Source organism: Macaca thibetana, chromosome 20 (assembly GCF_024542745.1).
Source record: "Macaca thibetana thibetana isolate TM-01 chromosome 20, ASM2454274v1, whole genome shotgun sequence".
Classification (NCBI taxonomy): Eukaryota; Metazoa; Chordata; class Mammalia; order Primates; family Cercopithecidae; genus Macaca; species Macaca thibetana.
The window spans coordinates 40,259,999-40,285,361 of record NC_065597.1 but is presented as its reverse complement, the minus strand read 5'-3'; the positions used below and the strand labels follow the sequence as shown (position 1 = coordinate 40,285,361).

At 40.9% G+C, this 25,363-nt stretch overlaps 1 long non-coding RNA gene across 1 annotated transcript; it reads left to right on the top strand.

Moving 5' to 3' along the window:
- Positions 1-9,204: 9,204 nt before the first annotated feature.
- On the top strand, positions 9,205-19,500 carry LOC126943954 (uncharacterized). The gene is made up of 3 exons (XR_007721911.1): positions 9,205-9,261; positions 18,307-18,415; positions 19,114-19,500. It is a non-coding gene; the product is annotated as an uncharacterized LOC126943954 (long non-coding RNA).
- Positions 19,501-25,363: the final 5,863 nt, after the last annotated feature.

Genomic DNA, 25,363 nt, shown 5'->3' with positions numbered 1-25,363 from the left:
AAGCTCGATCAACAAAGAATCCATTTCTTCCGCAAAGGCAAAAATAAAATGCGTCTTTGAAGGAGAAATTTAAATCCAGGAACTGAGTACCAGGTTGGGAAGAAAGCTAGATGTTGCATGCTGCCATTGTCTTAAAAGATGCAACTTTTACATGGAAAGTGGTTTCTTTTCACCCACCGCCCCCCTCTTTTAATTTTATCTGACTCTGCTAAGCCAGCCATCTGTCACTGATCTGAAATCTAATCCTCTCTGTCCACCAAGCTTTGCTCTTTGTCCTAGGCCACAGCATATTATCAAGCATCTATATCTACAACTTTCATAAATGTGTAAAAAGAAACTGTATCTGTCCTCAGCTACATTCAGACAAAGACCATCTGTCAGCAAGTGCAGCCATTCTTTAAAAAAGAAAGCATCCAAAGGGATTTGCCCTTTACCAAGTAAACCCACTTAACCCTTCCAATAAGATTAACTGTTATTTGTTTCCATTAAATAAAAATGACCATACTAATATACATTTAATAGTTCTGTAACAGTTGCAGAAAGATCAGCTCTCATGTGGATATCTTTTGTAGATAAAACATACATGCGTATAAATAAAGGAATTATGACAGCAATTAGATAACCTATGAGGCAGAGGGATGTTTTCATTTCCTTCCTCCAGTCTGGGGCTACGAAAGAGAAGCCAACATAAAATATAGAAGCCAGAAAGTATCATACTCTCCCGTTCTTCATTTTTACAGTAAATCGCACTCTAGATATAATAAATGGCTGAATACACACAATTATTAAGATTCAGAGTCTGTCCTGTGACCTCTGCCCTCTTATCACTGTACATTCTTGGAGACAGTTTTATAGCTTTTAGGCTACCCATTTCTAAAGTCTATATATGTATGGTATACAAATATACCCTCACCAAGTATCACTGTAATTATGGGAAATTTGCTGGTGGATGGGGAAGAAATGCTGTTTAGTGATGCTAATATAGAACTACAGTTAACATTTTGGGAGTTTTGTCTCCTATTTTCATCTTAAAGATAGCCAAAGCTGTTTGCTTTAGCATTTCAGAAGCAAAATAAATAGTGCATTTGCTTCAATGGAAAAAAACCCAGGCAAATTTTCCAAACATTTATCTATTCTCTAGATGTCTATGGACATATTACTCCAGAGTTTTTAACGTCACATACTCAAACTAGCAACACTCAAACTAGGAAGGCCAAGCTCTGCCCACAGGGTAGCTGAAGTGTACATTTCAACGCAGACTTCATTTGCCCCCAGATTCTGATAGCCATCATGATACTTTCAAGTGCCCAGGATTTTCTGTTTTTTCCACTTAGAAACGTGATGAGTTGACCGGAGCAGGTATTTTGTAGGTCACTGGGGTAGGGTGGGCACACGAACCAGTGGACAGGAAACAGGACACAGAGAAGACGCTTCCTGCCCTGGTCTGGAACTCCTTAACTGCCAGTCTTTGCTGAGGATCAAGACACATTTGTTTCTGGAAGGTGCTGGAGGATTAGAAGGGGGCAGTGGGAAACTATCAGGCAGATGAGTGACTTTGTTTCTTTCTCCCCCCTTGAGCTTCTAGGTTTTCTCCCTTAAAACATTTTACGAAGTTGTTACTACTCAGTTTCAAGGGAAAAATCCAATCAAAAGATTCCCCAATCCAAACACATACACCTGGCATTTGGCGAGCCACGTCTGCTTTTCTCCTCTCCTCTCCTTGAGCGTGACCGTAACTCCCCATGGCTGTTTTGCTTTTCCCAAATGCTCAGGTGGATGCTGCAGCCCCGCTCCCTCAGGCTACTCTTAGCTTGTCTGAGACCTCTGCATTGAGAGGTGAGCTCCTCAGTCCCAGGGGTCCCCTTCTCCTGGGGGCCTCGGCTCCAGGATCCAGACTTTCAGCTTCATACCCAGCAGGTAGCTAGGCTGCCCGCTGCGCCTAGAGTCTCAGGAGGGAAGTGTTCTGTGTTGTGTTCGATGTGGGTGTTGCAGTCACTAAGGAGACAGGTAAATCTCCCAGTGCTGAAATCAGATTGGTGAGGAAGATCCGCTCCTGAGGCAACTGGCCTGCCTCCCGGCTTCCTTCTCCAAGGTAATGAAAAAGCCAAGCCGGGAAGGCAGACTGGTGACAAGCATGGTCCTTGCGCATTCCTCGGGCTGATGGTAGGAAAAATACCACTGTGTCCGGCAGGGAGGAAGTATGTATCTCCCACTGGAGTTCACTGGATTTGTCATTTTCGGTTTAATGCACCTAGGTAGCAAGCCGACTCACTAGGTTTGACTGCAATTACCTTATCTTTCCTATTTTTAGTGACAGGACCAGATTATTTTAAGTGCATTTTATAGAAAACCCTTCTTTACTGAAGTATAAAGACTGTAATAAAGACAATACAATGTTTTGAAACTGTTTTAAATCCTTCACTCAGCGTTGCTTCTACAGATTTAACATGTAGGGGTTCTAATCTTACCGCTACTAATTAGAGCTTTAGTGTAATTGTGCCAACAGGGTGCTTGGCATAATAATTACTATTGAGAGATTCTGGTGGCGCAGTAACATGCCTACATAATGCAGATATGTCTAGGATTACAGTGCAGTCACCTTTGTATGTTGACTCAAGTTGGATTTTAACCAAGTAAGGGGTTATTTTGCCTTTATAATAAAGCTTAAAAGGCATATACATATGTATGATTTAGGTATCCATTTTTCCTCTTTGAGTCTTTTGAATATTAATTAGCAGGAACCCCAGAAGGCAACAGGGACACATTTTGTTTCAAATGTCTCACAATTTGGGGCAATTCACTCTGTGAGTGGGATCGTCCAGGCCTATGTGGCAGAGTCTATTTTGATGCAATGGTTCACTGCTCCTAGATCACTCCCAGGGCGAGGGTGGAGTCCTGCCTTGTTGTGACAAGCAGGGTAAAGAAATGGGGACTCTCAGGCTGGTCAGGAGCTGGATTTGTATAGGATGCGTTTCTTGTTTCCAAGAGGAATCTATAAAAACGGTTTCTCAGTAATTCTCTAGCACTTACATCTTAGAAAATGTCAGGCTAGGTTGGGGAAATCTAAATCTACCCCATTTTAGGTAGTTTCGATGATCATTATCCCCATTCTCTGTTGTTTGTTACAAAGGGGAAATCTAAAAAGACCTGTCCAGGTGGTACACGTGGGAGGTGTGTGTGCCTATGGGGGACACGTGATCACATATACTAGTCCTTCCTTACCAAGGACAGACCCCAGAATTGGGCAGGTGGCCGTGAGGCTTCCTCCAGATTTATCAGGCCACTAGCAAGGGCCACGCTGGTTGGTTTCACTTTGAGTCACATCAGCTCTGGGGAGGTTCTGTGCCCGGTGTGGGCCTTCCTGCTGCTGATATGCTGGGCACAGAAGTGAGCAGAAACTCCATGGACTGGTACTGGTACATTGTAATGCACACACACAGGCCTGCTGTTTTGTGTGTATTTGTGTGTGTGTGTGTGTGTGTGTGGTTTTTATTTTTGGCATATGTGAAAGAATTTCTGCAAAACTGATTTCACAGAGCAATAAGTCACCTAAGAGGGTGTCACCAGCCATTTAAAGTGCACTAGTGAGGTTTTTTAATGTAATAAATATATTCGAAAGATAGTGTATCATGGCCCGGAGCCTGGACTCTAGCGCGATGTAGCTCCGGCAGCCTTGTTTTTACTGCCCCTTAGTGCCTCACTTTTAAAGTGACAGGAAACTAATTTCTGATTACAAATCAATGGGTTAGGATGTCACCTCCGGACAGTGAATTTAGCTGTAAATCTAAGGAGTCACTCACGAGCCTAGGAAATTGGGGGTCAACACAGAAAGGCAATTGCTTTATACAATGAAAATGGAAATACATTTGTGAATACAGCTCTTTAGAACTCCGTCTCTGGGGAAGGCCCAGGTAGCTCCAGCCTGCCGCTCAGTCCCTCCTAACAGGCCCAGGGCCCAGCAGGATGGGTTTTCCAAGTGTCTCCAGTGTGGCTGCAAAATTTCATTTTGCTGTAGAGGCAGAAGACTTTCCCCAGGCTGAGGCCTGAGTGGGATCTCTTTCTCCCCGGACTACGCCGCGCCTTGGCCACATCATGTTAACCAAAACTATCTGTGCTCCTGTCATGTAAGATACCTTTTGATGAGGCCCCTTTTTTCTTTAAGCTTTTAAGATAATCTTAGAGAAATCATCAAGCTATAAAAAGAAATCAATGAAAACAGAAAAGGTTCCCATCACCCCGAAAAAAATCCATAACTTTTGCATTTTAATAGAGACGCTACAGGACCAGACCCGTCATTTTCTTTCTGATGTGTTCCTTTGATTTCCCGCGCATCTCACAGGGCTCTTGACTTTCTTGAGAAAGGGATTATTGAATTGTGTGTCTCCCTCAGATGTACTTGATCACTCAAGTATCTGTACTTAAGAATGTTAGAGTCTGCTCAGCTGTTGCCTCTTTGGGAGCTCATCGGGGCTTGTCATCTTAATATTAATTGGGTTTTGTACAGGAATCTCAAGTCCCACGTTGAGTGGCTTTCAAGAGAGAAGATTATGCCCAAAGCCAGATACAAAGACAAACATATTTAGCACAACAATTATGATAATTGCAGAAACATTCTGTCACGAAATAAGCAAATCTGATTAAGAGCCCTTCTACATTAACAAATATTAATCTGATGTCTTCAGTCTAACCTGGTTTGAACATATGAGGCTTCTTATGGTTTTATGTATTAACAGATTTGTAGAAGCTGAACATATAGACCCTAATAGTATGAGACAGCCAAGCCAGGGTAGTAAAAGGATCTTTGTTGAATGTAATCCACTTAAATTTAAAATAGACACAGATAGGATCATAAACCTCAAATCAAAATTAAAATGCACCCTGCCAATGAGACTTTTCATATCATTCCAACCACATGGTAATTCCGAAACATATCATGGAAAGCATTATTAGTGGTCTTTTCTGTTAAAAAGAAAAATGAGGTCAATATCTTTATGGTAAGTCATCACAATAAAATGGACAGTCACTTGAAACTTTCCAGACATTCAACCTGGTTGGATATTGGAAGCAGTAATATTCTTGCCAAGCTACAGAGTTAATTTAATTTGTAATTTTCAGCTGCTTTCAGTTTAATTGCACAATTTCCTTAATTATTAAAGTTCATTCTGCATACTTAAGTTCATTAGCCGTTGTCAAATGGGCAAATTACTTCGCAATTTTAATATTTGTTGGACAAAGCTGTGTTAATAGATTCACCTCTCCAAATACAGTTTTCTGTTTTTGTTACAGTATCCATCGATAATTGTAACCCTCTAAATCAGGAGGCAGACACTGTATTGTTTCTTCCTCTTTTTATGAATATCTCTTAAATGTTAGTGACTTTAACCACACAGGTAGGCTTTTTTGTTTGTTTACTTGGGAAGGATGGAAACTGTGGAGAGCAGCAGTACTAATGTAATGACAGGCTTCGAGTCTTGCATAAATACATATGAAAAAGTATGATAGTGAAACTTCTCAATATGTGTATGCAATTTGCATATGTCCGATACAGTCATATGCACATAATATAAACCTATAAAAACACAACATGGACTTGTGAATAATCAATAAATCAAATTTTCAATCAGGTTTAAGCTATAACAGTTTTTGAGTCATTAGGCTGTGTATAGTGTGATACTATACATTATACGATGTATATACACATATGTGTGTATTTCTGTAAGTACATATTTATGTATATTTTAATTTTTCCATGGTGATACATTCCATGGTATATGTAACTGCTGGCATCAGAAAGGCAATCTCTCTCTCTCTTCCTCTCTTTCTCTCTCTCTCTCTCTCTCACACACACACTCAACATGGAGCTATTTAATGCATGTGTCTGTAGACTATATTTAAATACACATCCATGCTCTTGTAACAAAAATGCCACTTTCTATTTGTTTGGTCCCTTGCAGTTATGACACACCTTTGCCCCCATGATCTCATTTGACTCATGAATACACACTTGTTTCCTCCTGCAGATGCAGTTTACCACCCCATCTTCCAGGGAAAGTGATTCCTGAAATGTATCAGCACCTCTAACGCGAAAACCAATGCAGCCCAATCTGCTGCTGTCTGTGTCTGCCCTTGTGCTCACAGACCCACTCCAAAATGTCTGGGTGCAGATAGGTCCAGACCTGGAGGACAGAATCCCTGCCAGTCTGGCTTATCTCTCCAGTAATTAGGCTTGTGTTTCTGCTTTATTAACTCCAATACAACAGCACCCTGCCCTCTGTCACCAGGGGGACTAATAGATGATAGTCGGCTCTGATTTGGAAACCATACAAATTAAATGACGAAGTGAGAGGAAGTGAAGTTAAGGCAAATTGTGTCAAGATAAGGCGGTCAGTCATTTACATAGGAGTTTTTCAAATGGTAAGCAGGGAGCTTTTGATTTTACATCTGCAGATGCAAAACTACTAAAATAAATAAGCCCAGTTTCCTTGCCGTGTTTGTTAAACCTCAACAATACATGAATTCTTGAATGATGTTAGGAATAATTGATTGTGGATGTTTATAACCAGGGTAACTTTTCTTCTCCTGAAGTCCCCACGTTTTATTGCTTTTCCTGAGAAAGATTTTCTTCTATTAAACATGGATGTGAATCCATGCATTTATTTTCCCAGGAGCATTTCAACAGGTCTCTATCTTCGTCACCTATAGGGCAGATCTGCTTTTACATTTTTAAAACTCATGTCCTACCTCTCTAGGAAAAACAATCAAACATCTTCTGGAAGATTAAAATTACCCAAGGACAGAAAATAAAATTGAATGATGGAAAGAAAAGAAAAAGAGGCCGTCCAGCAAAGCTGATTTCCATCAGTCAGCTGCGGGAGCTGTAACAATTTGTTTAGCAATATGATTTAACAAGAAGCATTAGCTCCGGGTATGTAGCTGCCGGGTTTTGAGAAGGCTGATGAGATGTGATTATCTCCATGCAGAAATATCAGGGTGGTTAAAAGATAATTTGAAACGAGGTTAAAAATGAAGCGACACTAAGCTTCTCTCACTTGTGTCAAAACAATCCCATCTTTTCTTTTCTTTTCTTTTTTTCCCCTTTCACTTTGATGACATTTGCTCATATTGGAGGTGGAGACATTTCTCATAGCAAACTGTAATCCTTGACTAATTTTAAATTTAATGTGGCTCTGTTTGAAAGACAGCTCTAAATTTTGATCCAAAATCAACTTCTGGATATTACAGAAAGAATTTGCAGTGTTTGTAATATTTGGTGAGCCTTAAACGTTGCTATTTTTCACAGAACTAAAGTTTCATTTCACTACGTTAACTATATTCACGGTATAAACAGCATATGTTGATATGACAAACGACATTTGGTTTGAAAATGTCTTTGAACTTTAGCTTAAAAAATGAAAACAGGTAAAAAAAAAACAATCAAATGTTAAAAACCATATGTTAGTAAATGAATATTATCTTTCATATTATTTAATGACCTTAAATATAATTACTGCTCCAAATGAGAAAGTTTCAAAGCCTGAGAATATTGCTTACTTTGAAAAAATGTATTTTAGTAGTAGATATATGTATTCATCATCTAAGAAAAAGAAATCCACATAGCGATATTTACAAAATAAAGCAATGACATAGGTGAGGAGAGTTAAATATTGTCTCTATGTACATTAAGAGAAACAAGAATTGAGTAGCTTGCTGAAAACTTCTAAAAAGTCCAAGACAAGATTTAGATCTTGTTATTTTGTGTAAAAGATGCTTGGGCCATTCTGGCAGTTTTAAAACTTTAATGAACATTTAAGAAAAAGAAGCCCAAAGTTACCCTGTACACACACGACAAAACAGCTGTGTACTCACTCTTCAGGGCTGTGACTCACAGTTCAATTTCAGCAATAAATGCTTGGAAATTCTAAAATGCAACATTCACCTCCATGTGGAAGGAAAGGCCTCAATGTTCCCTTCCATTCCTGCTTTATCAATCAGTTGTGAATCAATTCTGCAGTGACTAATCGCCCCAAACCCCCTTGCTCCACCATCTCCCCCTAGTCTGCGGTGCTAGAGATGTTTACGCTGATACGAGGAGATGACAATTAGTCATATTTATCCGTGCTGGGTCCATTTAATCCCCAGTGTTTTTACTCATGTCAAATCCATTATCCCAAACAAAGCTTCATACATCTTGTCGGAGATGCACACAGACTTGCCTTGTTTACTTTGAGAAGACGGATTTTTATGGCAACATTAAATACATACTGAACCCTAACTAATGGAGCCACTTGGCATGGTGAAGCAGTTGCACTGGCAATTCCTATCACCCTTAACCCATTGTTTAACTGGGTTCTGAAAACCCAGGGACTTCTGGCTGTTCCTCGGGTGTTCCGCACACATCCTAAATTTTCTCCACGATTCTACATTTATGATCATTGCACCTCAGTGTTTCCAGCAATCACATAATGCAACCCCCTTCCCCCCAGTAGCCAGAGACACTTTTTCCCGAATGCCTCCAGTCTCCTGGTCGCTCTCCTGCGTCGTTTTTGAGCCTAATAAAGGAACACCCCCTCCCCCTTTTGTTTATTTAGAAAGACAAAATCTTAGGTGCTCTGTTTACTTACATTTCTCAGCACTTCTTTGTCTTCCAAACCATTTTAGCTCTTAATATGGAAGTTTTATGAGTTATTTTATCAGAAAATGCAGACCTTTGCTAGTTGACATGAACACTTAGGATGAGGCTGAGTGTTTGGAAACCCCCGATTTCACCAGGAAAAAAAAAAAAGTAATATGTGGCATATGTTAACATCTAGGCCTGAAAACACAGCCAGTAAGAGTGGCGCAGACTAAAGGAAATCACTACTTAATTCCACAAACATTTGTTTCAGTCCAGGAATGGCACTAGAAACTTTGAGGCGTCTGTCTCCTTCCCAGCGCCGGCCGGGCACACGAGGGTCCAAAACGTGCGGCACAGCACCATCTGCTGGCAGACCGGGCCTGGCCGCCCCAATAGCCCGCAGTCGGGGATGGCTCTGATATCCACACGGGTTAGTGCCTCCACCTTCGTCCCCCAGGGCTTCTCGCTGCTGGGGAGTTCTGACTGTACTAAAAAAAGAAAGAGAGAAGGAGATTGTGCCGGAGAGAAAAAACAGTGCTGGAGAAACCGTTTCCAAAGATCTATTTAACATGTAAACGGAGGAAGATTAATATCTCTGGAACAGTCCCCAAACGTCTTGCCAAGGGCACAGGTTTTCAGCTTTAAAGGTGAAGTTGAGTTTATTTGCATCTAAAGCAAAGAGTTGTTTCTCCTCCTTTCTTTCTCTCTGTTAAACATTGTCTCCTAACCATATCCTCTTTACTCTCCGGCTCTGCGTGCTTCTTTATGGAGGGGAGGTCGAGTTAATGGCAGCTGTCTGGGTGTCCAGGTTAATTCATTTCCTGGCGGCGTGGCGGTGGTGGTGAGGGGGATTCAGTAGTGCTTTTGGAGACACTGGGGCTCTGTTTGCCCATCCATTCCAGGAATCAGTGGAGGGACAACCCCTCTCAAGGGCAGAATCTGAGGATTGTGGAAATGCAATCAACACACTGATGCATGCGCCCACACTGCTTTGAATGGGATCCCGGACTCCAGGGAACGCATCTCTGATAAATTGCAAAAGACCCAAACTAAATGGACCAAAGAAGCAGTCATTATGCTTACGGGAGGGACCTCACTGTAACACAGAATAAAGTGTTATCTGCAATTATTTTTTAATGTTTTGGGGGAAATCTCAGTATTTTCATTCCACTTCTAACTACCCGGCCTTTTGGTAACTGCCTGCAACACTGACTTCCAGCATCTCACATCCTCTCCTCTCTCTATCTTGCTCTATCTTCCCACTCCTACCCAGTCCCATAACAAACAGGTTGGGGTGGATGCTGTCTATGTCCACATTACTTAGGGAGAAAGGGGAGGCTGGATTCATTCCTGGTTTCCACCTAAGGATGATTTGTTTAGGCCCCTGTTGTGAGGATTCTCTGATCCTTAGTGCCTGATGGCTCACAACAGGGATTAATTGCAATTGTCTCTGTGTGTGGAAGGGACTAGAGATGATCTTTCTTCACCAGGCTTTCTCTTAGGGCACTCAGCACAGCACTGCCTGCCACTGAGACGGTTCAGCGGACAGAGCTCCCTAGGCCCACAAAGAGGTCTGGCTCTCAAGACAGCTATGGGAGGGGCCTATGTCATCAGGAAAGGGCCTTGTTTTCTCCAGGGTTGCCTCTCAGCCTAAAGAGACTTTCCATCTAATGCCATGAGCTGGCTTTCTGCAGACTAGCAATCGGCTGGTGAGTGCTTTCAGGGGATTGCTTCTCTCTCTCTCTCTCTCTCTCTCTCTCTCTCTCTCTCTCTCTCTCTCTCTCCCTCTCTCTCCCCCCTTCATAGAGACTTTTAGAAACAAATACAGTCAGAATCATTAATTATAGAATTGGAGGCCTAGGGTTGCCAGAGAAATTACAGAATACCCAGTTACATTTGAATTTCAGAAAAAGAATGAATAGTGGTTTGATTTTAGTGTAAGTATGTCCCAGATATTACATGGGGCATACTTACACTAAAAGATATTCATTGTTTATCTGACATTCAGATTTAACTGGATGCCTGTGTGTTGTTTTTGTTTTGTTTTATTTTTTGTTTCTTCCCTTCCTTCTCCCTTCCTTCCTTTTTTTTTTTTTTTTCTTCGCAACCTGGCAACCTATTAGAGACCCTCTAGTAGAAATCTTTAACCAGGAAACCAAAATTGACAGAGGCAAAGTAATTTGCCCAGTTACACAGCTGGTTCGAGGCAGAACTAGGGTCAGAAATCAGGTCTAGAAATTTAGTTTTGGTTCTCTTGATTAATCACACTGTCTTTGCTTCCCCCAGGATATCCAGTTGGGAGCTAAGGTACCACATAAGCTCACGTCATAAAATCAGTTCTTCATATAATAATTTCAGAATGAGTCACACGTGCTTCAAAGAACCATAAAGTAAAATACCACTCATTTGGAAATGCCACTAGTTTATAATGTGTGAGGTTTCCTGGCAAAGTGAATCTTTACCTAGAGACCCTTTTCTCTCTGAAGAGTCCCACAGCTTCCTTTTCTATGACCATTGTTCATGATTGTTTTAAGGACTTTGTTCTACCAAGTGATTTCACACTCTTAAGCACACAGTAAGATACAGGCAAAGAGTGTGCCAATTAGCCTTCTCTTCCTATTAAAGTTCTAAAGCCATTTCATCTTATCTGAATAAAAAGATTACTCTTAAAATAATATGTATTATTTCGAAGACTTACATTAGTTACATATCCTGAGACTTCAAGATTGGTGGCAAAACTGTTATTCCATATTGTGGCCAACCTCAGGGCAAAAATGTGACCTTATATTTTGGCTATGCTGTGACCAAGTGTCCTTGTTCGTGTCTCTTATGACATCTGAGCCTCACTTTCATTATTTTTAAAAGGAGGGGTTAGTTCCTTATTAAGTCCTCGAATCTGTTTGGGTTCTAAAACACTAGGTTTCTGAAAATCAGACATGTACTCTGTTAACCTCATCTGTTTTTAAAGTTCCAATTGGAATTCAGCAGCAAGAATTGCATCTAAGTCTTTTGTAAGTATCCACTGTGCCCAGGATGGTACCACAGGCTGCCTGTGCTCCCCAAAGCAATCTGGCCATCAAAACCAAATTATAAAACCTCACACAGAGGAAGGAAAGAAAAAGGTGTTAATGAAACTAGCTGTAATGCAAAGAAAGGTCAGCTTCAGCTGCAAGCACTGAAATGAAACCATATAATTGCAAGTGGCAAAAGGGCTCCAGGTGAGACAGGGACTGTCTTTACACCATACCCTTCTTTTCTGCCAGTCTTATCATCTAAGCAGCTCTTTCTGGACCAGTGAAATAAGAAGTAACAGGCTGAAGATCTGAACCTTCTAGAATTAGACCCAAGTGCCCCAGCCTAACAACAGATCTCCATGAGCATTTCACAGGCTCATTTTTACTGGCGAGGGAAGGCTGCAGTCAGGGGCAACAGAAAGAAGGACCGTTCTGGCAAATGACCGCAAAATCTTGTTTTGCCTGGGAACTCCCTCTTTCCCACTTGGACTTTGCGTTTTTCTAATGAATGTAAAAGAGCAGTAAATGAGGCCAGGTGGAGATAGAAGAGTGATGTTTCCCTATTTTCCTTTCTTTTTTTTTTTTTTTTTCCTTCCTCTTTTGACTTTTTTTAGCCTTAAAATTGCTCCTGCACAGAAACCATTCAACACGGATGAGACTCAACCCAGAGCCAAGATGCTGGAGAAACACAGGCTGCCTTTGCTGGTGGCCTCAAGCCAGGAGAAGCTTTTGTGCCTGCTGGGTGTGGTGCCCACCAAGGAGACCAGGCTCCTGTTCACAGTAATGACAGACTATGCCTCCCAAAGACAAATGGATGAATTTTTTTGAAAATATAAAATCTTCGTGTACTCTATTTCATGAATCGAACTGATTCAAGGACCTTGCTCTGAAAAATGCTATGCAAATTGTTTTCACTGAAATATTTTCCTGTGGCTCCACTTCATCTTTGGAGCATCCCAGGGGCTTTCCCTCTCAAGTACATGCTACAGTTTTGCAGGCTCCTTTTCTAGACTGGAGATGTGCTCTCAGGACTCTACTGGCCAAATCTAGACATAACCAAAAACCCAGGGACAACGTGCTGGGGAGGGCGTTGACTATTCAATGACTGAAGAATTGAGCACTATCTTGAGAAGGTAGTGACTTCACAACCTGATCAGGCAAACACTTAGGGCTGTGTTCCTTTCTTACAAATTAGAAAGTTCCCACGTTGGCTGCTAATAATAACTAGTACTTATGAAGGCTGACTATACGCAAAGTACTTTGCATGCAATTCTCATTTATAGGTACTGTTATCGCCACTTTATGGATGAGTAAACTGAGGCTTAGAAAGGTTTAGAAACTTGAGTCTCATTGACTCTAACAGTCCATCTTCTCAATGACTTTTGACAGTAATAGGTAACTTTTCAAGGCTGTGGTCAGCTATGATTGCATCCCTGCACTGCAGCCTGGTGATGAAACAAGACCTCATCTCTAAAAAGTAATAATAATAATCATCATAGGTAACTGTAATTGACTACCTACTATGAGCCAAGCACTATTGTGAGCACTTTATGCATTTTCTTGCAATAAACCTTCGGGATGACCTTGTGAAACAAGTACTACCGTTAAGCCCATTTTGTGTATGAGGAAAGTAAAGGACAGAAATTAATCAAAGACCTGGTGACTTTAGCTACTCACCCATATTAGCCGTCTGGGTCAATGGAGGTTGTTGGCCTCTCTTCAAATCCAAAGAAAAATAAAGCCTCATTCAAAATGCAAAAGAAAAAATGAATTTGAAAAACAACAAACACACAGCAAAACCTACCCCTCCTCTGCCCACATCCCAACTGGACAGCTGTGTGTATCTTCTTTAGTCTTTCTTTAATTTCCCAACAGACTTTCTCTTCTACTCTTCTTCTTTATGTAAGTATAAGACTTGGGGTGGGAGGCAATTTATGCCTCTAAGATACGTGTGATTCTCTTGTTCTTCGTGGCCACAGAGAATGAAGTCAGTTCTCTAACAATTGCACATTCTCTCTATCTCTTATCTTCTCTCCCTCTGCCCTCTGTCTCTCTCTCTCTCTCTACACACACACACACACACACACACACACACACACTTTCCTCCTTTGATTGCAAAATTCTGAAATGCAGTTTCTATTTATAGAACTTTATGTTGATTCATTAGCTAAGCACCAGCACACCAGTTTAGGATAGAGATGCTCTGAGACTATCTATTCCTATGAGGCTGGGGTCTGGGCTCCTAGCCCAGGCACTAACCCACAGTCTGGCCAGCCCAGTAGCTGCCTGATGAGAGTGCAACTCTAAGGAAGCCAGCAGGTTTATTTCCCTCAGTAAATCTATTCTGATTAATGTAAACACTGTATAATACTCCACCTGTAGGTGTTGTAATTAAGGTGCATCGGGACCACAATCAGCACAGTGACAGGCAGAGGGAAAATTATTGACCTCCCACAGATTTTTTAAGTCAGCACATTTAGTACTGTGAAAATCACCAAGTCATTAGCAGAGGGATATTTTTTTAAAAATTCAAATGAAAGAAGTCTGCTCATATTACAGCAATTTGTTTGCTAGCCTCTTTGTCCCCTTTTTTTAAGGACTTAAGTTGAAAATTCTCCCCCACTCCATTGGAGCCTCTGTAGACTAAGGGGCACCAGTCTTGGTAGGAGGTAAAAGTTTTCCAACCCAGATTTGGAGGAGCAAATGGTTTCTCTAAGGGAGACTGCCACCCAAGCCCAATGCAGAGGGTCCTAGCACAAGGCCACCAGGCAAGCATCCTTCTCTTGTGTTTATAAGAGCCAGCGTGACCATGAGTGTGCCTTGCTGGGCTCCCATGTTGCCTAAGAGCTCACACCTTGGTGCCAAACTAAACTCCATGGATGCCCATGTGGGAGGGAGGTTGATAGCTGTAGCCTGCAGCTCTGCTTTCTGTCTTCGGCATGGCAGGTGTCAGCATGCAGCCCTGAGAGGCGGACAGGCCCCTTGCCTCTCCCTGTCCTTCTGGCAATGGTACCTTCTGGCCCTTGTTCCTAGCTACCCCTCCCCGACCAGAGGACTGGAAGTGCTGCTTGTGATGAGTTTGAGAAGTAGAGGTGCACCCCACCACCCATCTCCAGTCACAGACTCAAGGATTCCTGGACTCGGGAGTCATGCCTAACCGGGTTCTGCTTCCCACTCTCCCAATCCCTTGCAAATCCTCTTTGTGGCCCAGTTTCCTCATCCATAAAATGGGGATAACAACAGTACATACCACGTAGTAGTACATATTGTTGTGAAAGTTGAAAGGGATAATCCACGACAAGCCTGCACAATGCCAAGCACATTGCAAATTAGGGGCCTGCGAACATTTTTGGAAAATGATAGATAGAAAATAATTTAGGCTTTGTGGACCATATGGTCTGTGTCACAACTAGTTAGAGTTAACTCTGCCACTGCTTGCTAGAAGCAGCCATAGACCATATGTAAAGGAACAAATGTGGCTGTATTCCAATAAAACTTTATTTACAAGAACAGGTATAGGGCCCAATTTGGCCCTTGGGTCATAGTTTGCAGAAACTTATTAATTTAAATAATGAATAAATCTCAGTAGCAGTTAAAACATGTAACATCTGCTGGCTGACCACCTATTATATACAAAGAGTTCTGAGTAAATCAAGAATACGTAATCTCTGCCCTCTTGTAAGTTTCTTTTTTGTTTTGTTTTGTTTTTGTGAGATGGAGTCTTGCTGTGTTGCCCAAGCTGGAGTGCAGTGGTGTGATCTCGGCTCACTGCAAACATCGCCTCCTGGGTTCACGCCATTCTCCTGCCTCAGCCTCCCAAGTAGCTGGTACTACAGGTGCCTGCCACCATGCCAGTCTAATTTTTTGTATTTGTAGTAGAGACAGGGTTTCACCATGTTAGCCAGAATGGTCTTGATCTCCTGACCTCGTGATCTGCCCGCCTCAGCCTCCCAAAGTGCTGGGATTACAGGTGTGAGCCACTGCACCCGCCCTGCCCTCCTGTAACTTATAGTGGGTATTAGGGGAGGGGAGGTATTAATTCACAAATATTAAATGACAGTCTACTGTATCAAAGAAGGTGACACACAGATTAAAAGCTCTTATATAAAGACTAAAGCAATACATACCTTCGAATATTTAATTTTTGAACCAACCCCCACCCCATGAAAACAAATCAGGAAGATTTTTCATTAAAATCTTAATTTTAATTCAGTTGCATTGCATTAAAATCGCATTACCTTTACAGACTGTTTTTTTTTTTCAAGAAAAATAATAAAAATGAAATGGGCATGAATATCATTGCATCACACTCTAAACGTGGCATACATTGCTTTAAGTACATTCAGCAGAAAGGAAAGCCATCGGATAGGTTTTGTTTCAGCTCACAGACCGTTTGCCGAAGTCAATACTCAAGCAGTCAAAACCGCCAGCTTGATATTTTTTGATTGAACAGGCTCCTTAATTTAACCAGGGACCTAAATTGTGGAGAAGTCTAAGATCTTAGCTGCTCAAATGGTTAGGAGATAAATGGACAGAATATCCTACCTTCAAGGTGCAATTCCAAAGATACCGCTTAAACACATCTTGAGTTTAACAGATATGTCAAAGAATGTGTATCTATCTAGCACTCTATCTATCTATCTATCTATCTATCTATCTATCTATCTATCTATCTGCAACTTAATCTTTAAAGTCAATAAGATCAATTATACACAGATAGAGAGGCAGTTGCTTAACTTACCTACCTGTCATCTGAAAAGAAATGAATCCTGTTTGAGAGATAAACCAAACTACATTTTCTACATTATAGATTATGTACTTTTCATTCATTCATTCACTCATTTTACAAATACTTTTGAGAGTATACTATATGCATTGCTTGGACCTAGGGGCTAAGAAACGCAAACCTGAGTGAACTTAAGCTCCTGTTACAAAATGCTTAGATACAGCATATGGAGAACACCATATTGCTGATCAGGAGTTTCTCTGGGAAAAATCCGCACACCACATTCGTTACTCTGAAGAACCCTGGTCAACATCTAGTTTTTACAGAGGTAAGGCCCCTCTTCTAACAAAGGACACCATTTTAATGGAAAGAAGGAGCCTGCAGTCACCTAGTTGTGTGCTAATGGCACCCCCTAGACTGATGATATCGACCAACTGGCTTTTAGATCCTGCCACAACAGGAGATTGACCTGTTCCTGTGCTCTCTTTCTTCTCTATGAATCAGGCCACTTCTCTGACAATCAATGGACTACTCCTTTTACAAAAATTGTTGAAATGGGTGCTACCTTCCTGCCATATCTATTTACTTCTACTTCTGGCTTTTTCATCTCTTAAGTTATTTGCTTTTCTTTCACTTTCCTCTTCTAGCACAATCTTTTCTTTTCTCTCTCTCTTTCTTTTTCTTTCTTTATTTTGAGACAAGATCTTACTCAGTCACCTAGGCTTGAGTGCAGTGGCGTGATTACGGCTCACTGAAGCCTTGACCTTCCTAGGCTCAGGTGATCCTCTCACTTCAGCTTCCCAAGTCGCTGGGACCACAGGTGCCTGCCACGATGCCGGGCTAATTTTTTTGTTTGTTTTGTTTTTTGGTAGAGATGGGGTCTCATTATGTTGCCCAGGCTTGTCTCAAACTCCTGGGTTCAAACAATCCTCCTACCTTGGCCTCCCAAAGTGCTGGGATGACAGGCTTAAGCCACCTCGCCCAGCCCACTGGCACAATCTTTAGGTTCAGACATTTCCCACTTCTCTTGGCCCCCTCCACTAAGTCCCCCAGAGCAGTAACCTGCTTCACAAACATATTTTAGGTTTTATGCACTCTTGAACTAACTTCCTCTTCTGATGTTTGGCTGTGTCCCATATGTGAGGATTGCATGGTAGTACAGTAAAATTCTATGAATATGCTGGCTTCTGGGATGCAAGGGGCTTGGAGCTCCTGAGTTCTAAGCCCTAGCCCAAAGTTGGCCACGGCGCTCATTTTCAAAGGCAATCACAAGATGAATATCAAAGAATGTGCAGAATGCACATTGGGAAACCTGTCAGAACATTGTTGGGAAAATAAAGTGAATCAATAGAATGTCAAGAGACTCAAATGGAAAAAATATTGAATATTCATTTTCTCAGTTTCACAGGGGTAGGGATTTACTAGGACCAAGGCAGCTGGTGGGATTTTCGGCTTTCCTTGGAATGGTTCAAATAATTTTTGTGCCGCGCATTGGATTAGTATTCAATTAACTCCTTTAAAATTATAATACGCAACTTCAACAAACTTGTTAACGAGTCTACAGCACAATTAGAGCAGTTAATAGCCACCAGGTACAACAAATGAATGCTGTATTTCTGTAAACAAGGGACATCTGAAACAAATTCAGCAATGGTGTTTCCTATTTGTGTATCTATTCTACTTTCAAAACCAGCAATACCTGTAAACACCAGAGAAAAATTACAGAAGGGTCCTTTTCTCCCACATGTTTATCAAAGAAAATCTGATGTCAAAACCTTGTAGAGATTGTTTCTTTCTAATGTGGCTGGTCCCACTCCAGGAAATCTGATATACTAACACAACCAGCTCTTAGTGGAGAAACCTAATCGGTGTAGCGTGTTACTTGTGTTGCAAACCCATCACTATGGTTGCCAAAATGTTTTAAACATAATCTGTCTCTTGCTCTTACATAGGCCATTTCAATTTAAGAAAACAAAAGATGATCCCGTGAACACTGTATCAGGCATCATTATTGGACTGAAAAAAGGATCACTTGATGAACATGCCTAGCATTTTGTTTAGGTACATTTCACACAGTCAGACACTCACCCTCACTCAGAGAAACAGAGCAAACAGAAACATCCACAGTAGGGCTGGAAATTCCAGGGGAAGACCAAGAGAGCATCTGTCTTCCTGTTGATAATGTAAAAAACGATTTGAAAAAGAATGCATCAGACTTCCATTATGATGATAGGATGAAGAATGCAAACTTCTGGACATTTCTGAGTTTTCTTAAACTAGATAAATAAAATGCATTGTAAGAGCTTTTAGCATTTGGTTTAATGCTAAACCATCTCTCTTGGCTGAAGAATTTTGCATTTTCATTGGATCTATTCTAAAATAACTGGAAAATTGATTTTAAACCTAAAGGTTGTATTCTCAATCATTTTTCCAATAAGTACTGTTTGTAATTTTTTTCATAATAGATTTTGACCACAAGATATAATGATATTACATGTGATACATCTTTATCTATGCCTAGAAGGTTTCCACTCCTTTTACAAATTCAAAGCGGCCTTACCCACTCTCCTCTCCACACACATCCACATAATTATGAAAGTATCATGTTACGATTTAAATAGGTTCACTACTTTTGATAGTTTGTGGAAGAAATGCTACATCTCTTTTCCACAAGGCTGTAAAACTTTCTCACCATTCTTAAATAACAGCCTAAATAATAAAATCTAAAAAAAGTACAATTTAATTTGTTTTTTTTTAAGACGTATTTCTTCTCTGGCCTTAGAAGATTAGTTTTCAAAGCGATGGTAAAAATCATTGATGTACGTCTTTTCAAGAAAAAGGAAAAAAAAAGAAAAAAGACTCCTAAATGCCAAACATTTGCTCTTTGGAGCATAGCAAGAAGAAAGGGAGAGGACCAGACGACCACATCCTAAGAACAGAGTATTGTCCAGGTAGTTGTCGCCCAAAATGGGATCTCTTTCCAGGTCTTTTTGTTAAAGTTTTTCTTTCCTAAATAAAACTTAATTTTCTCTCGCTAATCTTTCCAGTGGGTGTCTGCCGCTTCCTCATGCCTTGCTATAAGAAAGCTCGTAAAAAGGAAGAAATCTAAAACTAGAACAATTCTATATTCACAGTTTCTCTGACATTAAAAAGTACTCAAGAGAAGAAATTTTTTTTTTAATTTAAAGAAACATCCGTCCAACATGGATGATTGAAGAAGGGGTACTCCCCTTTGTCCAGAGCCAAAGAAAGATAATTTAATTACACTAATCACTACACCCTCCCCAAATTAGACTACAAATGAATCTTGATTTCTCATGATTTTTTCTCTTTACAAAATAATCTTAAAGTTTAGGAGGAAGAAAAGATGCATAAACATAATCAACAATGCTTGGAAAAGAGGAAGAAAAAGGGAAATTTCTCCTACTGATCCGGCAGTGCTGGTAAGGGAAGAACGTGGTCCCTTTAAATGATACGGAAGGGGGGCAGGGAAGCGCTGGGTAGAGAAAGGCGTGGTCTCTGGCTAGGGCTCCACCCCCAGGGACCCAGGTGTGGACAGGCACTCCTGCCTTGAAGCCCGAATGTTGCATTTGCCAAGACCCCATTCTGGGCCTATGAAAACCCGAGACCCCTAGAGGACAGACACAAAAGCTGCTGGAAGTTATGAGGAACACATGGGCAGAAGAAGACAAGAGCTGAGCAGGTAGTGGAGAACACAGGGCGGAATGACGCAGAGTTTTGCTGGAGCAGGCCGCCAAAGGGCCCCACTCCAGGAGAAACCCATCTCCCCTCTTGTTCCCCCATCTGCTGAGAGCTACTTCTACTCAGTAAAACCTTGCACTCGTTCTCCAAGCCCATTCCCGGGATACAGAAAGCCCTCTGTCCTTGTGATAAAGAAGGGGGGTCTAATTGAACTGGTTAACAGAAGCTGCCTATAGACAGCAAACCAAAAGAACACCCTGTAACACACGCCCACTGGGGCTTCTGCTGTAATCATTCATCCCTAGACACTGCCATTGGGTCAGAGCTCCACAGTCTGCCCGTGTCTATGTTCCCCTAGGAGGTTTGAGGAGCAGGACACTGAAGAAGCGAGTCACACCTCCAGCGCATGCCCTGCAAGGGGGACTTTCCAGTTTAACTACCACTTTTAGAATATCTTATAAAGTCAGCTAGGCATGGTGGCTCACGCCTGTAATCCCAGCACTTTGGGAGGCTGAGGCCAGCTGATCGCTTGAGGCCAGGAGTTCAAGGTCAGCCTGCTCAACATGGCGAAACCCCAACTCTACTAAAAATATAAAAATTAGCCAGACATGGTGGTGCATGCCTGTAATCCCAGCTACTCTGGAGGCTGAGGCAGGAGAATTGTTTGAACCCAGAAGGCAGAGGTGGTAGTGAGATCACACCATTGCACTCTAGCCTGGGCGACAGAGTGAGACTATCTTATGGTACTGGTGGCATAGGATTAATGAAACGGAATAGAAGTCCGAGGAATATTCCCAAGTAAATATAATAAGTTTGTGTGTGATAAAAGTGGCATTTAAAATCAAAGGAAGATGTAGTATATTATTCAATATTTTGGTATTGTGGCAACTGCCTGTTCATTTAGGGGAGGAGAGAAACGGTAGTCTCTGAGTCACACAAGTAAAAGAATAAATTTGAGGTTTAATAATACGTATGAAAAGGAAACAATTATATAGATGTAATATACTTAGAAGTATAAAAAACCAAGAATAAATTTTAGATGTAATATATTTATACATATGAAAAAGGAAATGATTATTTTCTAAGAATATGCTGGTGGATATTTATACAATATTGAATTGGGAAGGCATCAGTCCTAAGGCAATAATCATAAAATAAATGAATTAAGTTTACTGCAGAAATACTAAAAATGTCTGCCCATCAATACATACCAAAAATTATGACTAAGAAGAAAGGACAAATTGAGTAACATATTTAAATACACACGTATATACATATATATATATACACACACATACATACAATATGCTCAATATATAAAAGTTTTAACAATTTTACAAGCAAAAGATTAACATGGATAATTTACAAAAGAAAAATAATACAATGACAAATAATTTACCTACCTGCATTAGGATTCTCTTAGAGGGAAAAAATAGGAGATATATATGTAAAGGGGAGCTTATTAAGTATTAACTTACATGATCACAAGGTCCCAAAATAGACTGTCTGCAAGCTGAGGAGCAAGGAGAGCCAGTCCGAGTTCCAAAACTAAAGAACTTGGAATCCGATGTTTGAGGACAGGAAGCATCCGGCATGGGAGAAAAATGTAGGCTGGGAAACTAGGCTCATCTCGCTTTTTCTGCTGCTTTATATTTGCTGGCAACTGATTAGATGGTGCCCACCAGATTAAGGGTGGGTCTGCCTTCCCCAGCCCACTGGCTCAAATGTTAATCTCTTTTGCAACACCCTCACAGACACACCCAGGATCAATACTTTGTATCCTTCAATCCAATCAAGTTGACACTCAGTATTAACCATCATACTACCCAAACAGCATTTAAAAATGTTTAATATTTAGGGATAGTTAGGATGTGGAAGAACGGGAATTCTCACACACTGCTGATTACAATATAAATAGGTACAACTTTTCACAGATAATAGCTTAGATACGGGCATGATTATTAGTCCAGCAATACCACTTCTAGAAGTTTTTGCCAAGGAAATAACCATGAATGTAAATAAGATTTAGCTATAAAGATGTCTGGAAACTGTTGTTTGCAATATGCAAAACATTAAAAAAAAATCTTGTATGTATACAAGAATAGAATATTGAGCAATTGTTTAAAATGTTTCTGTAGTAAATAATATTTAATAATTATTGTCATAATTGTTTGCCAAATGAAAAAAAGAGAGCAAAATAAAAATAAAAATGTTACTAAAGATAGTAATTGTAATTTATTCTGTTTATTCTTTTTGCTTCTCTCTATCCAGCATTTTCCATATAAAAAAATTCGTGTGTGTGTGTGTGTGTGTGTGTGTGTGTGTGTGTGTGTGTGTGTTTTCCCTACCCTGGCAAGGCCTGGGTTCTCTTTATTCCATTCAAGATTTGTAGAGGATCAATTTTTCCAGTGGTATCCCTCCTCCCACCTCCTCCTTCTCTTCCAAGTACCTGGTGACTGTCATCTGAGTTATAATTTCACAGAGGCAGATCCTTCTTTTGCTTTTCTTTGTTGTTGTTCTTGGTTGATTTCAGAGATGACACAGTGTCTAGATGCTTCTCTTCTGCCTTCTTTAACAGGAAGTCTTCTTAACTTTTTTCATTAATATTTTAAGAAATTGCTAAAGTTCTTTGATCATGGCTCACTGCAGCCATGAACTCCTGGTCTCAAGTGATCCTCACACCTCAGCCTCCCAAAAAACACCCGCTACCATGCCTGGCTAACTTTTAATTTTTTAAGTTTATTTATTTTTATTTTTTTGGAGACAGGATCTCGCTACGTTACCCAGGCTGGCCGTGAACTCTGGGCTTCAAGTGATCCTCCCAACTCAGGTGCTACAGAGTTGCCTAAAGCAGAAACGTGTCCTCAGCGCTGCAACATCTTTTAGGAATGGCCTAACTTAAAGCAAAAGTGGGATGCTTGTCTATTTTCTGGTCTTTTTCTATGACTTTATACATGTTTTAATGATTCAATCCATTACAATGTATTTGGGTATATTTTGTAAGGCAAAATATAATTGCTTACATTTAGCTTTATGAATACTAGGAGCAGCCTTCTTTATTTATTTACTTTCTTCTGGGCTAAACGAGGGAAAATCAGGGATGGATAAGTATTAAATAACTTTTTTTTTTCCTGCGTATATCTGAAATTTCCAAATGTCTCTTTTTTTCTGATCAAGTAACTTGAAGCATTTATTTTTTAAAAAGATTAGGCTTATAATCAAGAATTGTGACTCTCAAACTGTAAGGATTCAAATTCTTGTAATTTCCAGCAGACAATATGAATGAGAGATGTGGACTGCATCTAAGAGGTAGTCGGGAGTGATGGCACTAGCTCCGGGTCATGTATTTGTTGAGGGAATGAAGTCTGAATTAGTTCTGTAATTCTAAGTTTTAGACAGAAACCTGAAATTTGACTATGTTCTATAAAATACTCAATTTTATATGTTAGCAGCTAACTTAAAAATTGAACAAATAGGCCGGGCGCGGTGGCTCAAGCCTGTAATCCCAGCACTTTGGGAGGCCGAGACGGGCGGATCACGAGGTCAGGAGATCGAGACCATCCTGGCTAACACAATGAAACCCCGTCTCCACTAAAAATACAAAAAAATTAGCCGGGCGTGGTGGCGGCGCCTGTAGTCCCAGCTACTGGGGAGGCTGAGGCAGGAGAATGGCGTGAACCCGGGAGGCGGAGCTTGCAGTGAGCCGAGATCGCGCCACTGCACTCCAGCCTGGGCGACAGAGTGAGACTCCGCCTCAAAAAAAAAAAAAAAAAAAAAATTGAACAAATATAACTTTTATAATAAGGGGAAATTATGTTTAAAATACATGTTAAATAAATTAAGTTATAGCTCTTTAAAATATAGAAAATCTCCAAACTTATTCTGAGCGGTTGTGGATAATGTTACTACCAACTAGCTGGAAATACTTTTTTGTTTTGTTTTGTTTTGTTTTGATAGGTCTTGCTCTGTTGCCCAGGCTAACTTGCAGTGGTGCAATCATAGCTCTAATTCCTGGGCTCAAGCGTTCCTCCCACCCCAACCTCTGGAGTAGCTAGGACTACAGGCCCATGCCACCATGCCTGGCTAATTAATATATGTATATATTTTTTGTTGTTGTTAAGAGACAGGGTTTTACTATGTTGCCCAGGCTGGTCTTGAACTCCTGCCTTCAAGTAATCCTCCACCTTGGCCTCCCAAAGTGCTGAGATTATAGGTGTGAGCCACCACACCCCATCTGGAGAGAACTTTTGCGTTTAATCCACATGGCCAGGGGACCTCAATTGCTGCCCATAGCAGAACTCAGCAAGACAAAGATCACCCTCCTCCATATCTCTCTCACCTCAAGACGTCAGTGCATCCTAACGAGATGGCTTTGGCAGGGGAAGCTTCTATATGAAACAAAAACATCAAATCAATATTTGAATCCTTATTATGAGTCAAGCAGGGTGCTGGGCAGCTTATTTTCCATGATACATTATTTTCCATAAACCTTATAAAAATCCTATTCCTAGGTACTATAATAATTGCTACTTTATAGTTACAGAAACTGAGGCTTATAGATGGTAAGTAATGTATATGGTAGTAAGAACTTCTTTTTGTTGGGCTACAAATCTGGTGTTCTAACCACCATACACATTGTTAGGAGGGATTCCTAAGCCAATGCCTTTCCACTCATTCTTTATCTTCATGTCTGCAACTTTTTCCAGAAGGGGTCTAAAGAAGCCTGCCTATGGGCCGGGCGTGATGACTCATGCCTGTAATCCCAGCACTTTGGGAGGCCGAGTTGGGTGGATCATGAGGTCAGGGGTTCGAGACCAGCCTGACCAACATGGTGAAACCCCGTCTCTACTAAAAATACAAAAATTAGCTGGGTGTGGTGGCGGGTGCCTGTAATCCCATCTACTCAGGAGGCTGAGGCAGGAGAACTGCTTGAACCCGGGAGGCAGAGGTTGCAGTGAGCCGAGATTGTGCTACTGTACTCTAGCCTGGGCTGAAACAGAGTAAGACTCCGTCTCAAAAAAAAAAAAAAAAATTATTAAGAAGCCTGCCTTCCCATATGAAAGCACCTTCCATGCTGATATCATACCTCATTTTCTGGAGGAAGTGTGGTGTGATGGCACCTCAGAGTGGGGCCCAGGAACACCTCCATTCAAATCCCACTCCTCGCTCTTATCAGTCAAGTGAGTTGAAATGAGTCACTTCTCTTTTCAGAAGTCCGGTTTCTTAATCTATAAAACAAGAAAAATACAACCTACTTCTGAGGTTGAGGATGAGGCTGAGGACGAGATAGGTGCCTCCTGTGAAGTG